The sequence below is a fragment of the Bradysia coprophila genome, unplaced genomic scaffold, assembly GCF_014529535.1.
Source record: "Bradysia coprophila strain Holo2 unplaced genomic scaffold, BU_Bcop_v1 contig_232, whole genome shotgun sequence".
Classification (NCBI taxonomy): domain Eukaryota; kingdom Metazoa; phylum Arthropoda; class Insecta; order Diptera; family Sciaridae; genus Bradysia; species Bradysia coprophila.
Window position 1 is genome coordinate 18,496,228 of NW_023503493.1, and position 12,456 is coordinate 18,508,683.

Here is a 12,456-nt window from a genome sequence, read left to right on the forward strand (position 1 = left end):
TAATGTAATGTAATGTAATGTAGCGTTACAAACTGCATCTTTGATTTCTGAAGCCAATCGGCGAGATAAAATTTTTTGGTTTGCGAACTTTTAAAGTACTCACAAAAGTTCACCAAAGTGCGCTGCTGAACCCAGAAAAAGTTGGGTATTAGTAGCTAGATTCGCTCACTGAACCTTGTAATATTACGTAATATTACGTAATATTGCAAGGTTCAGGGAGCGAATCTAGACAGTCGGGCTTAACTTTTTCTGGGTTCAGCAGCGCACTTTGGTGAACTTTTGTGAGTACTTTAAAAGTTCGCAAACCAAAAAATTTTATCTCGCCGATTGGCTTCAGAAATCAAAGATGCAGTTTGTAACGCTACATTACATTACATTACATTACAATGTAATGTAATGTAATGTGCAATGTGTAATGTAATGTGTAATGTAGATGTAATGTTGGATTTCTTTAGTTATTTAGTGATATTTCTTGCGAGGGATTGGAAAAGTGAACGAAAGTACGCCGTTCAGCCCAAAAAGATTAGGTCCATGTCTTCAGGATCGCTCCCAGGACTCATTGAAACACGTGGTTTCTTAGTATCACATTTAGATTTATGGAATTATTCTAGCGATTTAAAAATTAGATTTTAGTGGGTTCAATACCCTACTGTGATGAACTTTTGCATGTTCCCCACAAATACGCAAAGCGCAAGGTATATATTGCCTAAAGACCTTGGAAGTGGAAGTCTGGCTTTCAGTTAAAATTAGTGTGGTGAACTTGTAGGACAATGTTGTGTGTATTCGATTTTTGTTAGCGATCAACTGAAATGCTATTATATTGTCAATTTGTTTTTGTTTGGCAAAGTCCAAGTCACAAATTGTGTGTCGTATTCGTATTTTGCAGTATTAACTCGGCGAGGATTAGTTTGTTGAAAATTGGAAAATTTGGCGTGTAGGCTTACATCAAGTTTGTTGTCAGAAATGTTCGGACTAAAAATGTCAACTTATTTGAGAATTTTTTAATTCTTTTAAAGAATGTGCGGTGACACACGGCCTAATTGTACTGAATAGAATCTTATGCGTTTTTATTGCCTTTTCCCGCATCTTCCTAGATCGTAAAACGTTAATCATTCATAATGCATAAGCGTAATAGACAAGACACCCAGTGGTTTTACTTATGACATTATTTTCAGCCCGATAGAACAGATTTCTAATTTATCTATTGGAACAATAAAAGTGAAAGGGTTGACAATGTACAGAGTCTATTAATGGCCTCGTGCTTGCGATGATGAACAGAACATGATGTCATTTTATAGCATGCAATTCCATAGAATACTTCGGTTTATTACAAAATTTAATTAACTCCTCTGATTGAAGTTGGAATTAATTATAATTTGACGGAAAAACAACGTGATTGTTAAAACAATTCATTTGATTTGACGATCATGAGTATGCGCAGTCATAGTTTTTTGCAATTTCTCACATTCCGGACATAACAACAGTGACGATTCAATTTTTATTCGTTTGAAATGTTGCAGGTCTGAACTATTTAAATCTACTTTCTTTCTGTGTGATAACACATTCAAAATAATTGCGGCTTGTCAACTTTCGGCACCCTGGACTTTACTTAAATAACAGCTTTGGATTTTTTGAAATTTATTTGGAGGCATTCCTCGACAATTTAAGTCCGGGGTGCCGAATTTCAATGTGATAAGCTGTAAATAATGTGATCGACAAAATTCCATGATTTTGTTCCCTAAACGACCACTATTTGCAAAATGGTATTGATTCTTTCTATTAACTGTCGTATGTGTGATAAAAGAGCTCTTCTACAATACGAAAAGGAATCTATCAAAAACCGTTAAGTCCAACTTCATTTTTCTCATAATTCGCTAATGAAAAAAAAAATTATGGCACCACCGACGTTTCGTTATCGTTCGTCTTTTATACTCGTTGTTTTATAGCCCTAACAAAAATTACAGTTAGCGAATTATAAGAAAAATGAAAGTCGACCTAACGGTTTTAGATAAATCCCTCTTCATTAATTTCCATATTCCCATATTCCAATTTCCAATGCCGCATCCACAATAATGACACACATTGTAAACTACCAAATATGTGAAATAATAATTCTCATCTCCACATCACTGTGTGTATGGTGTATTTTTGGTGTATGGATGTACTGTACACGTACACATTGTGTACTACACAATTCAATAGTTAAAAGGGTTAAAATTGATGTAAGCGACATTAGCTTTTAGTGTTTTTCGTATTACATTCCACATATATAACTCAGCATGTAATGTGTGACGGTTAAGTTGTCAAACAATAGCACCAAACCTCCCACAACAAAAGCACCAAGGGTTAATGTAGCGAACAGCGCAATGACACCCCAAATTCTATTGGAGATGAGTTATGGATACGTTTTAAGTGTGTCTACTCACATAGTTCAATTAATTGAAACTCATATTTACTTTGTCGGAGTTTGTCATTTGTCCCGTTCTCTGTTTCTACATTTTCTTTTATTTGGCATACAAATTTAGGACGTGTTTTGTTTGGTTTTGTTAAATAAATATTTTGTGGTGACCAGTCCGTTAAAAGAGTTGTTGTTGTTTATGTGGATTATCGTGTAATGGGGTTTTAGATTTATTACTCTGTCCTTGCTGTCACAATAGAAAATGCTTCTAAATGTAAACAAAAAGCCAAAAAGGCACCCCGGAAAAGACTTACAACTATGATTATAAGTTCAATTTTTTTTTTGTAAAAACGAACGAACGATACCAGCGCTCGTTTTCATCGTCGTTCTCGCTAAAAGATAAGCATGGCTCCTTTTTGAGTTCCTACCAAGCAACAGAAGGCGCCATAAAATTGTATTCATGCATATGCACAATATACCCCGGTGAAAAAAAAAACGTATTTGAGACCCTTTTTGAGACCGAAACTTTTGTATGGCCGTGAGACTACGTATTTCGAGCCTTTGAGAATATTTGAGACCGAGAATTTATCGAAATAGTTCATCGGAGTTCATCCAAAATTCATGAGACGTCTCTCTTTAGACTCATTTGAGGATGTTCTAGTCTGACTGAGTGGTCTGGTTTCGGATTTCCTAGACGTAGTGAGACTGACTGAGTGGTCTGCTTTCGGATTTGCTAGACGTAGTGAGACTGACTGAGTGGTCTGCTTTCGGATTTGCTAGACGTAGTGAGACTGACTGAGTGGTCTGCTTTCGGATTTGCTAGACGTAGTGAGACTGGATGAGTGGTCTGCTTTCGGATTTGCTAGACGTAGTGAGACTGGATGAGTGGTCTGGTCTCGGATTTGCTAGACGTAGTGAGACTGGATGAGTGGTCTGGTTTCGGATCTGCTAGACGTAGTGAGACTGGATGAGTGGTCTGGTTTCGGATTTGCTAGACGTAGTGAGACTGGATGAGTGGTCTGGTTTCGGATTTGCTAGACGTAGTGAGACTGGATGAGTGGTCTGGTTTCGGATTTGCTAGACGTAGTGAGACTGACTGAGTGGTCTCATTTTGGATTTGTTAGACCTTGTGAGACTGGATGAGTGGTCTCATTTTGGATTTGTTAGACCTTGTGAGACTGGATGAGTGGTCTCCTTTTGGGTTTGTTAGACGTTGTGAGAATGGATGAGTGGTCTCATTTTGGATTTGTTAGACCTTGTGAGACTGGATGAGGATAAATGAGTGTCATAAAAAAAAAACTTTTTCAGACTTCTAATTTTTGAGTTTTTTCTAGACCGTTTGAGACTTCTCTTTTTTCAGTTTTTTCTAGACCGTTTGAGACTTTTCATATTTGATTTCTTTTTAGAACTTTTTTCTTCGTTCGTTATTTATCGGAAGATTTTTTTTGTACTTCTATGTTGAGTTCACAGATGGCCACTACCCTTTACTTTTTTTATAATTCGCTAGACCAAACTGACTGAAATTGTAGAATCGTTAGTAATATTTGAATTTTTTTATTTTACCTTTTTTTATTTGTAATGTTTTTTCCGGTCACCCATCCAAGTACTAACCGCGACGAATGATGCTTAACTTTCAATTTGGACGGCCGTCGACGTTCACGTGCTGCTAAATCAGATATATCTATTTGGAGTTCTAATTTTGAACCGTTGTTACAATTTCCGAGGTCGGATGAGCAGTCTCATTGGCAGGCGGCTTGAGACCGAGTGAGTGGTCTTTTTTGAAGAAAATAATTTCTTCAATTACTGAGACCGGTTCAGTGGTCTCATTTGAAGAAAACATTTTCTTCGATATCTGAGACCGAGTGAGTGGTCTTTTTGGAAGAAAATATTTTCTTCAATTACTGAGACCGGTTGAGTGGTCTCATTTGAAGAAAATATTTTCTTTGATATCTGAGACCGGTTGAGTGGTCTCATTTGAAGAAAATATTTTCTTTGATATCTGAGACCGGTAGAGTGGTCTCATTTGAAGAAATCATTTTTTCGATTTCTGAGACCGGTAGAGTGGTCTCATTTGAAGAAATCATTTTTTCGATTTCTGAGACCGGTTTAGTGGTCTCATTTGAAGAAATAATTTTTTCGATTTCTGAGACCGGTTCAGTGGTCTCATTTGAAGAAAATATTATCTTCGATTACTGAGACCGGTTCAGTGGTCTCATTTGAAGAAAATATTTTCTTTGATATCTGAGACCGGTTGAGTGGTCTCATTTGAAGAAAATATTTTCTTTGATATCTGAGACCGGTAGAGTGGTCTCATTTGAAGAAATCATTTTTTCGATTTCTGAGACCGGTAGAGTGGTCTCATTTGAAGAAATCATTTTTTCGATTTCTGAGACCGGTAGAGTGGTCTCATTTGAAGAAATCATTTTTTCGATTTCTGAGACCGGTTTAGTGGTCTCATTTGAAGAAATAATTTTTTCGATTTCTGAGACCGGTTCAGTGGTCTCATTTGAAGAAAATATTATCTTCGATTACTGAGACCGGTTCAGTGGTCTCATTTGAAGAAAATATTTTCTTTGATATCTGAGACCGGTTGAGTGGTCTCATTTGAAGAAAATATTTTCTTTGATATCTGAGACCGGTAGAGTGGTCTCATTTGAAGAAATCATTTTTTCGATTTCTGAGACCGGTAGAGTGGTCTCATTTGAAGAAATCATTTTTTCGATTTCTGAGACCGGTAGAGTGGTCTCATTTGAAGAAATCATTTTTTCGATTTCTGAGACCGGTTTAGTGGTCTCATTTGAAGAAATAATTTTTTCGATTTCTGAGACCGGTTCAGTGGTCTCATTTGAAGAAAATATTATCTTCGATTACTGAGACCGGTTCAGTGGTCTCATTTGAAGAAAATATTTTCTTTGATATCTGAGACCGGTTGAGTGGTCTCATTTGAAGAAAATATCTTTTTTCATTTTGTTGACGCAAAAAGCGTCGTTTTCATACTTTTTTCGTTGTTTTGACCAATTCAATTTCCTTTGTTAATAAAACGTTTGATTTAATTTAAAACAGTTGTCTCACTGGATCTGCAGAACGAACCAAAAGAACGCAAAACCTCAACTATTCGGTTGCATTTATTTTTAAAATTAGCATTTTCTTCGAAAGAGACCACTCGACCGGTCTCAAAGAATTGAAAAAATATTTTCTTCGAAAGAGACCACTCGACCGGTCTCAAAGAATTGAAAAAATATTTTCTTCAAAAGAGACCACTCGACCGGTCTCAAAGAATTGAAAAAATATTTTCTTCAAAAGAGACCACTCGACCGGTCTCAAAGAATTGCCAAAAATATTTTCTTCAAAAGAGACCACTCGACCGGTCTCAAAGAATTGCCAAAAATATTTTCTTCAACAGAGACCACTCGACCGGTCTCAAAGCATTGAAAAAATATTTTCTTCAAAAGAGACCACTCGACCGGTCTCAAAGAATTGCCAAAAATATTTTCTTCAAAAGAGACCACTCGACCGGTCTCAAAGAATTGCCAAAAATATTTTCTTCAACAGAGACCACTCGACCGGTCTCAAAGCATTGAAAAAATATTTTCTTCAAAAGAGACCACTCGACCGGTCTCAAAGAATTGAAAAAATATTTTCTTCAAAAGAGACCACTCGACCGGTCTCAAAGAATTGAAAAAATATTTTCTTCAAAAGAGACCACTCGACCGGTCTCAAAGAATTGCCAAAAATATTTTCTTCAAAAGAGACCACTCGACCGGTCTCAAAGAATTGCCAAAAATATTTTCTTCAACAGAGACCACTCGACCGGTCTCAAAGCATTGAAAAAATATTTTCTTCAAAAGAGACCACTCGACCGGTCTCAAAGAATTGCCAAAAATATTTTCTTCAAAAGAGACCACTCGACCGGTCTCAAAGAATTGCCAAAAATATTTTCTTCAACAGAGACCACTCGACCGGTCTCAAAGCATTGAAAAAATATTTTCTTCAAAAGAGACCACTCGACCGGTCTCAAAGAATTGAAAAAATATTTTCTTCAAATGAGAACACTCAACCGGTCTCAGATATCAAAGAAAATATTTTCTTCAAATGAGACCACTCAACCGGTCTCAGATATCAAAGAAAATATTTTCTTCAAATGAGACCACTCAACCGGTCTCAGATATCAAAGAAAATATTTTCTTCAAATGAGACCACTCAACCGGTCTCAGTAATTGAAGAAAATATTTTCTTCCAAAAAGACCACTCACTCGGTCTCAGATATCAAAGAAAATATTTTCTTCAAACAAGACCACTCAACCGGTCTCAGATATCAAAGAAAATATTTTCTTCAAACAAGACCACTCAACCGGTCTCAGATATCGAAGAAAATATTTTCTTCAAACGAGACCACTCATCCAGTTTCGCACAGTTCACCAATAAATGTTAGCAAAGAGACGACTTGTTCCGTCTCAAGCGATCTGGACATATAACTGCAACGAGACCACTCATCCAGTCTCGCACAGTTCACCAATAAATGTTAGCAAAGAGACTACTTGTTTCGTCTCAAGCGATCTGAGTATATTACTGCAACGAGACGACTCATCCAGTCTCGCACAGTCTGGCGAAATAATATTCGAAAAGAGACTACTCGTTTGGTCTACGGTATTCTCATTTGTTCATCCGAAATGATTTTAGCAAAAACAAAAATATTTTGAGACCTAATTGAGAATTCCAGCAATTTTGAGACTGGAATTAGACCGTTGAGAATACGTATTTCATGGTCTCGTGAGACCGACATTTTCACTGGGGTAAAGATTGTCTTTCAAACCACAAGGCTAGTCAACCAAATCGCCTTGTTATACCCGTACTTAATGTCAATAAAAGCAAAACTCGTTGGTTGTGAATGTTTTTATGCGGTAGTGCTGTATTATAATATGATCTTTTATGTTTTATAATTTGAATATTTCGTCTTTTACTTGCTACTCGTTTTGAATATTTCGTCTTTTACTTGCTACCCGTGCGTTATGGTGTAAGAATATACTTTCTTTTGACCATAAACACATAGGGAACAAGAACACTTATTCGAGAGTGAGAAACTTGATTTCACCACGCGTGGTTCAGCTTCGTTCCAGATTCATGTGCCGTTGAGTCTCTACAAGATAAAAAGCCACCAAAATCATGTCCGGAGCGATAGCGGAGGACTTGACGCAGTTTTGAATATTTCGTCTTTTACTTGCTACCCGTGTTATGGTCTAAGAATATACTTTCTTTTGACCATAAACACATCGGGAACAAGAACACTTATTCGAGAGTTAGAAACTTGACTTCACCACGCGTGGTTCAGCTTCGTTCCAGATTCACGATCCGTTGAATCTCTACAAGATAAAAAGCCACCAAAATTTGACAGAATTTATTCTGTCCAGGATTTTGTTGACAGAATCTCGTTCTAAGTTCCGAATTATTGATTGAAGAATCCAGTGTAGATTCAAGTCGTTGCGTTCTTAACCAGAACGTTTTTGCAAAGTGGATCACCATGGTTGCCCAAAACTTTGAATATGATCTTTTATGTTTGAGCCGAACCAGTTTTTTATTTTTAAAAGCTAAAAAAAGGCTGCAATGCGCAACCAGTAAAAAACTATCTTCTCAAAAAAGATAGTTTTTTACTGGTTGCGCATTGCAGCCTTTTTTCGCTTTATATGTACGTGTTACCTTTGTGCATTTGGATACACTAGCCATTTAATGTATTCTAAAGTGTAATTCCCTTGACTGAAAGTCATGGGTCTTACGGATGATAAACACCCTAAAATGTTTGTCACACAATGATCACTACTATGATTGAAAATGCATGAATATATGACCAAAAACCTTAAATACAGAAAATGTTTGTCACACTTTGATGATTCGTTGATAACACGATAACTTGAGTAATTTTCAACGGATTTTCAAAAACTTTTTTTTAATCGACGGGGAATTGAATTGATGAGGTTAAGTTCGAAGATGGACTATAACAGACGGGTGATCTTAGAGATATTCCCAAAAGAATTTTTGTCTCGTCCCTTGATTCCACGATAACTCGAGTAGTTTTCGACGGATTTCCAAAAACTTTTTTTTGTTTGACGGGGAATTGAATTCCTCAGGTTAAGTTCGAAGATGGACTATAACAGACGGGTAATCTTAGAGATATTCTTAAGAGAATTTTTGTCTGGTCGCTTGATTCCACGATAACTCGAGTAGTTTTCGACGGATTTCCAAAAACTTTTTTTTTTATCGACGGGGAATTGAATTGCTGAGGCTAAGTTCAAAGTTGGGCTATGACGGTCGGGGGATCTTAGAGATATTCCCAAAAGAATTTTTGTCTCGTTCCTTAATAACACGATAACTTGACGTAATCCTCAACGGATTTCCAAAAACCTTTTTTTTTTAATCGACAGGGAATAAAATTACGAAGGCTACGTTCGAAGATGGGTCGTAACGGGCTGGTGATCTTAGAGATATTCCCAAAAGAATTTTTGTCTCGTTCCTAGATAACACGATAGCTTGACGTAATCCTCAACGGATTTCCAAAAACCTTTTTTTATTCGACGGGGAATCCCAATCCCGAGGATAAGTTCAAAGTTGGGCTATGACGGTCGGGGGATCTCAGAGATATTCCTAAAATAATTTTTGTATCGTCCCGTGATATTATCGTGTTATTAGTTGAGTAATTCTTAATGGTCCACAAAAGACAATTATCCCACTAAGAAAGACATTTTTGGGTTAAGTTCGTTAATGGAATATACTGGAGTAATATTCTAGGATTTATTCCAAAATTGATGATAAGAAAAAAATTAAAGTTTGGACGAGTTTCATTTTCATTCAATATGTAAGCAAGAAATTCGCCTCTTTCCAGGGTCTGCTAGAAGACAATAAAACTTAAGAGACATCGGTGCTTAGCTAAAATTGTAGCCTACATTTGCGTATCTCGTGCTGCCTTTTTGATGGTATCTTTTCATCAGAATCCTTTTTTCAAAACACACGACCGCAATAACGGCCACGAATGTATTAGCTTTCAACAGAAAGTAGATTTGGTTGTAGTCACTTGACCAGTTCTGAAAAAAGTGACCAGTGTACCGAAATTTTCATAAACTGCTCAGTTTTCTGGTTTTCTCAGGGTTGATCAAACTGCTACAACCAAATCTATTTTATGTTGAAAGCTAACACATTCGTGGTCGTTATTGCGGTCGTACATACTTGAAAAATGATTCTGGTGGAAATATATCACCAAAAGACATTATTTAAAAATCACCCAAATGTATACTTTTCAGCAAATCATCGATGCCTCTTAAGTACTGAAAATACGTATGAGCCAGTATATGATCAAGTGTTGGAATTTCTCATATACGTGTTTTGTATCGAAACTAGGGTACGCATACCCTGGTATACTTTTATATACTTTTAGAGTGATTTTTTTTTGCTCGGATTACAAAAATCTTCTTGAGAAAAGTAGTCAGTCAGTCAAGGGATCTGACCCATCCAAAAGATGGGGCCTAGTTTCACACAAAAGCCACTGTTCAAGAACACAACGATATACTTGCCTTGGTGTGTATGAAACATCATCATCACATTAAGTTGGATATGGAGGATAATATTATACAAAAAGAAAATTATAAATTATTAGGTGATGCATTTGTAATGTGGGGGCTGGGTAGGTAGATAGGGTAGCGTTTGATTGCATATGAACGGATAGTAGTGGCCCGGGTCATAATGCCAGGCGTGTAACTGTCTATCTATCAAGTGCTCTTTTTACGTCCCCGTCGTAGTCCCCGGGAACTCATTCTCTTAGGAGTTTGTGCTAAACTTAAGAGTGCTACCTGAAGGTCTGCCTACGGGCTGGAAGGGAAATTGTGTAGTAGGTTGGGCGTATGGTTAACAGCCAACACCGTCAAAAAAGCTTCGTTATGAAACTAACAGCAAGGCCTCGGATCGGACAGGAAAATCGGCAACGACCAACGCTACGAAATGGACTTATGGATATCGACTTAAATTTAGCAACCTGGAATGTAAGAACTTTGTTGCGACCGGGTGGTTTGAGAACTTTAACTGATGTTCTGAGAAAAGGAAGATTTAATATAACTGCGGTACAAGAGACAAGGTGGCCTGATGCAAACCTATTGAAAAGTAAGGAATATTCATTCTACTACAGTGGAAAAACGAACAAGTCAGGGGAGTTTGGCACGGGCTTCGTTGTGATCGGAAAAACAAGGGACGCTGTGATAAGTTTTCAACCATTCGACGAGAGATTGTGCTCTCTACGCATTAGAGGCAAATTCTTCAATATTACCCTCATTAATGCGCACGCACCCACAGAAGAAAAGGATGAAGACACGAAGGATGAGTTTTATGAAAAGTTGCAATGGATATATGAACGAAGTCCTACCAGAGACATTAAGATTATTCTTGGTGATCTTAATGCAAAAGTTGGGAGAGAGGAAATATATCGGCCAACGATTGGAATGCACAGCCTTCATGAAACATCAAACGATAATGGGTGCCGTCTGATTGATCTTGCGGTATCTAACAACATGGTTATCAGTAGTACCTGCTTTCCCCATAAAAACATTCACAAAGCCAGTTGGATATCTCCGGATGGCTCAACAGCGAACCAAATAGATCATGTGCTCATCGATGCACGCCACAACTCTAACATCCTTGATGTACGAAGCTGCAGAGGACCGAACATTGACTCTGACCACTACCTGGTTAGGGTGGTCTTTCGAGCTAGGATCAGGGCTGAGGTCAAAAACAGAGAGGTGGTGAGGAGATTTGACACCGATAAGCTGAAGAACATGGACGCAAGGAGACTGTATGTGGAGAAGATAGAGGAACGGATAATTGCAGATATGGAGTCAGAACCGGCAACAATTAATGATACATGGAGCAGGATTAAGCAAGAAATAGAGAGTGTTGCAACAGAGACCATTGGGTGGAAAACTGGAGGTATTCGAAATGATTGGTATGACGACGAATGTAAGCTTGCAACACAAGCGAAAAACGATGCAAGGTTGAGAACTCTGCAAACTGGAGCAACACGGTCAGCCACATTAGAATATCGAACCAAACGTAACGATGAGCGAAAACTTCTCCGAAAGAAAAAAGCAGAAAGTGAAAGGAAGGTTTTCGTTGAAATACAAAATTTAGCAGAAACAAGGGACACTCGAAAGCTGTACCAAAAAGTAAAAAACGTTAAAAACGGATACAGTCAACAGCCCCAATTGTGCAAGGATTCAAATGGTGTAGTGCTAGCGGAGGAGAGACAGTGCATGGAAAGATGGACAGAATTTTTCAAGAGCCTGCTATGCCAGAGTCAAACAGTAACAACAGAAGAAGTAGCGGAACCGGATTCACAATTGAGCGCACAAGGTGTGGCGGAACCTACACTGGAGGAAGTTAGGGCTTCTGTTCTCAAGCTCAAGAATAACAAGACCCCTGGATCAGACAATCTACCCGGAGACTTTTTTAAATATGGAGGTGATGCGCTGTGTGCACGGTTACATGAGCTGATTGTGAAGATTTGGGAACGTGAAGAAATGCCAGAAGAATGGGAACTCGGAATCATTTGTCCAGTGTATAAGAAGGGTGACAAATTGGAATGTAGCAACTACAGAGGAATTAATCTATTGAACACAGCGTACAAAATATTTGCGGATATTTTACGGCAGCGTCTCATGGCGTATTCGGAACCAACAACTGGTGAATATCAGGGTGGATTCCGCAACGATCGCTCAACAACAGACTAGTTGTTTAGCATCAGGCAGATCATGGAGAAATGCAGAGAGTTCAATGTTGCTCTACACCATTTGTTTGTTGATTCTGAAACGGCATATGACAGGGTTTTCGGAGGAAACTATGGAATGCGATGGTGGAACTTGGTTACCCCAAAAAACTTATTCATTTAGCTAGAATGACTCTGTCACATGTGAGAGCCAAGGTCAGAATTCGGAACAATCTATCTGTTACCTTTGAAGCCTTGGAAGGACTTAGACAAGGCGATGGACTGGCAGCTCTATTCTTCAACATTGTTCTTGAGAAGGTGA

General features: G+C 37.9%; 1 long non-coding RNA gene across 1 annotated transcript in view; it reads right to left on the reverse strand.

Annotated features, from left to right (window-relative positions):
• Window positions 1-12,192: 12,192 nt before the first annotated feature.
• LOC119077164 overlaps window positions 12,193-12,456 on the reverse strand; it is a 78,945-nt gene continuing 78,681 nt past the window's right edge. Inside the window, exon 4 of the long non-coding RNA XR_005087756.1 lies at window positions 12,193-12,210. This is a non-coding gene — a long non-coding RNA (uncharacterized LOC119077164). The remainder of the gene's footprint in view (window positions 12,211-12,456) is intronic.